The 4,530-nt window shown below is 31.7% G+C and overlaps 1 pseudogene; it reads left to right on the top strand.

Moving 5' to 3' along the window:
• The first annotated feature begins 212 nt into the window (after window positions 1-212).
• Window positions 213-3,955, top strand: LOC112515690 (annotated as a pseudogene).
• The last annotated feature ends 575 nt before the right edge of the window (window positions 3,956-4,530 follow it).

A 4,530-nucleotide genomic window follows, 5' to 3' on the forward strand; every position in this document is an offset into this window, starting at 1 on the left:
AATTAATTTTTAAAGATTAATTAACAAGTAGTTAACAAATCCATCGGAAATCCGCCGGAAAAGCAACCTGTTTAATTTTTTCGGCGGATTTTCTGGCGGATTTCCGTCGGAAGTCAATAAAAGTCAATTTTTTGACTTCTGCCGGAAATCCGCCGGAAAAATTCCGGCGGAAATTTCCGCCGGAAATGCCCAGTTTTCTAGTAGTGATACGCATGCAGGAATTAGATGGCGCGGAAGCAAGACTAGTAGATTACTTTGACGTCATTGCAGGAACAAGCACCGGGGGTCTAGTGACAGCCATGTTGACGGCTCCCAACCAAAACAATAGACCGTTATATGCCGCTAAAGATATCGTTCCATTTTATCTTGAAAATTGTCCCAAGATTTTCAAACAAACCGGGTAAGATCACATACAAATACATCAACACATACGTCTCAATCCTTTTTTTTAAACAAAAACACTTTAAACTCGTGATTTCCCAAATAATTAAGCTTAATACGATACAATTCAAATCCAATATATCTCATTCAAAAGTGACGTCAGAATGTGATCATGTACTCTCTCTCCGTGTGTGTGTGTGTGTGTGTATATATATATACATATATGTGAAAGTAATTAATAATAGATTTATGATACTTTTTGTGTGGAAATTTAGAGGGCTATTTGGTGGGACTATAAAGCTGTTGAAGACACTGGTAGGACCGAAATACAATGGGAAGTATCTAAAAGAGCTGGTAACAAGCATATCATGAACCACCAAGCTCAATCAGACATTGACTAACGTTGTCATTCCTACGTTTGATATAAAAACCATGCGGCCTGTCATCTTTAGCTCATTTCAGGTCTCATTTTAATTATTAATTATACTTTTACCTGTGTTTTTAGAATCTCGTATCAGTTAGACTTAACCATAATATATATATATATATATGTATATATATATATGTATATATATATATATATGGGTTGGGTTCACGTGAGACCAACCTGTTTTCGTGAGACCACTTTTTTACACTTGAAGCTTCACAGTAAAACACTTCACAAAGTTACTAGAAATCAACCAAAAAATAGAAATCTCTGCCAGAAAAACTTTAAAAATATTTCCTAAAAATCAACCAAAAAACTTGAAAAATCCCTCTAACGTGGAATCTTACTAGAAACACATATTTGATCCACCATAAAAGTGCACCTAACATGACAAAAATCATGGGTCCACCACTGTCTCATATGCCTCTTTTAATTTGATTGATTAATTATGGAGTTCAATGATACATATTTACAAATGGTGGTTTGAAGGTGGCAAGAGAACCCAGCATGGATGTACGATTATCAGACATCTGCCTTGGTACATCGGCGGCACCGACGTACCTCCCCGCCCATTATTTTCAAAACGGTGATCGAGAATTTAACCTTATCGACGGTGGTGTGGCGGCTAATAACCCGGTAATTAGCAAACAACTATCATGCACGATAACGCGAAGAGTACAACTTTGCATACGGTACAACTCCGCAAGCAAAAAGTACAAGTCATTATGAATTTATGCATGCGGTATACCTTTTAATGCATAAAGTACAACTCTTCATGCATGGAGTACAACTTTCCATGCATTGATATGCGCGTACACTTATTCACATTACAATAAAATTGGATTAATAAGACACCTATAAAATGTGTAATTGTTTTAATAGAATGTTTTATAGAACCAAACAATAAAACATATTATCTAAAACTGTTACAATATGTTTATGTACAACTATTAATGCATAAAATGCAACTTTGTGTGTTCGGATTCGCAGTCTTTGGTTGCGATAGGAGAAGTGACAAGGCAAGCTCTTAAAAAAGATCCAGATTTCCCATCTACGCCTCTCGATTACGGGCGATATCTAGTGATATCGTTAGGGACAGGTGCTGAGAAGCAAAAACCTCGATATGATGCGAAAATGGTTGCGAATTGGGGGATTGTTGGGTGGTTACTCAAAGATGGTTTTACCCCGTTGGTAGACGTTTTTACTCAAGCGAGTGCTGATTTGGTCGTTTTTCATGACAGTGTTGTCTTTGAAGCCCTGAATTCAGTCGATAATTATCTTCGCATTCAAGTATGGTTCGTTCATCTTGAATATGCTTTCGTAACTTGTTTGCAGATATATTTTTCAGATATACTACATATGCGTAGATAAGTCCTATGTACATCTTATCATAACTTCTAAGTAATTAATGATTTACATTAAGAGGTGAATCTTGTTTGGTAAAAAAAAGGTTACCTTTTAATGGTTCTAAAATCCTCTGAATACTTTTGTGTACATGGTCTCCCTTAACCATTCAACGCCCTAATTTCACTGTAAACGATTATCAAACAATTATATTTCATTTTCCATTATATCATGGAAGTTTCTTAATCATTCAGATCACTTAATTATTCTACACCAAACTATCTAGCAACTGTCAATCAGTCCCTAAACTATAAAACATATTGTTTTAGATCTTAAAAACATGTTATTATGAATTAGACACATCAATAATTGCATAATAATTAAAAATTTAAAAGTATAGATTAGCGGTTGTTTGTTTACTTCCTAATAGTTCCATTAAAAGATGGCATCTGAATGGCTAAGGTGTAAATCTTGTTTGGTAAAAAAGAGAATCTGTCTTTTAATGATTCTAAAACTTTATGAATGATTTTGTATCTTGTGTCTTTTTTAACCATTCAGCATCTTAATTTCATTCTAAATAATTACCAAACAATTATATTTAATTTTAAGTTATATTATAAAAGTCTCTTAATCATTCTGAATACTTAATTTTTTTTTTTTAACAAATCATTGTAAAACAACCACTAATAATTTTATATCGCTTTGGTATAAATTGATAATAAAACAATGACCACCTAAAATCTCGCTATACGTATTTATCCTAATATATTACATTATCATTATCTTTATAAAAAAATTAATTAAAAATAAAAAATAACGTATTTATTTTTATATCTAAATATTTTAATTATAACAAAATATTAAATTAAATAATATATAGAAAAAAAAATTCTTTTAATTTTTATTTGATACAAATATCGATATAATTTTTTTTCGAATTCTTTTACCGGGTTATCAAGTTAGTAAAGACATATTTAACCATAATTTGTAATTTCCATTTTATTAAGACATAATCGGTATGTGAGTCATCGGCTTCCTAAAAGGTCAATGGTTCAAACCTCACTAAATATGAGGAGGATGTGTGAGTTTATTTATTCTATTTGACGTATATAAATATTATATACTTCAAAAAAATATAAGTTTCCAAATTTCTCCTTCATATGAAAACTGTATTATTTACAATCAATTAAACTTTTACATCCTGCTGCATGTACATGTAGACAACTAGTTAGGTGAGACAAGTACTAATGAGTTGTACATGAACATCTCTTCAACATGATTTCATAGATTGTACATATGGTACAAGTTGAGAGTGCACATCTCACTCAAACATGCATCAATGGGTTGTACATAAGCATATTCAAAAATCGTTAGATTCAACTTGAAACATATGTTTCAGACGTTAAAAGTTGTATCAGAATAATTAATTGTTCAAATTTTTATACTGTTATGTTAATTTAGGATGATAAATTGACTGGAGATGTGGCTTCATTGGACATAGCAACGACAAAAAATCTAAATGCCCTTGTGGCAGTTGGGGAACGATTACTTGATGGACCATTATCCCGAGTGAATTGCAGTACTGGAGTGGTAGAACCTGTTCCAAATGGTGGTACGAACTGTGAAGCATTGAAAAGGTATAATTATATTCTTAAATTACAGTTGTTTACTTTGATATAAAAACGTTAATAACTGGATTCAGTATAGTACAGCTTATCAAAGTTTGCTCTTAAATGCAGGTTTGCGAAACAACTCTCAGATGAACGGAAACTAAGGGAATCAAATAATATCGATGGTGAGTGATAGAACGGATATTTTTTTCTTTTTAATTTTATGAAACTACTAAAATTTGGAAAAGTTGTTATAAGTATTTGATTGCAAGATTTATTGCTATTTATTTTAATAAAAGGGTATTTATATTTCAATTGCAATATCCTTTTATTTATCGATGATATCGTATCAATGCAGTTGAGTAACTATGACCAATTTAGTCACGTTTTCGTGTTCTAATTGAACACTTTCTGTTTTTGATTATTCTCAAACGAGAGGATTATTTTCTTTACCAAACATATGCGGATCCAATCACGATTTTGTAATAAGAACACGAGATTTTTCTCGATCAAACCCCTTGCCCCTCATTCTTCGAGAATCATAAAGATTCTTTTCAAGTTTGACTTTGTTCATTTGGAATCTGAGTTCTTCTAGTTCATTTTTATTTATTTATTTTATTGATTTTTATTTAATATGAATATTTTTCTCTCTCTTTTTTTGTATTATTCCTTAAGGCCCGTAGGTTTGATCCTTTAAAATTGGACTCATTTTCTCATTGAGTGAAAGGTACGAAATAAATCAGATTGATTAAAAGCAGTATGTAAAAT

Source organism: Cynara cardunculus (genome assembly GCF_001531365.2).
Source record: "Cynara cardunculus var. scolymus isolate 2C chromosome LG 7, CcrdV1, whole genome shotgun sequence".
Taxonomy (NCBI): Eukaryota; Viridiplantae; Streptophyta; class Magnoliopsida; order Asterales; family Asteraceae; genus Cynara; species Cynara cardunculus.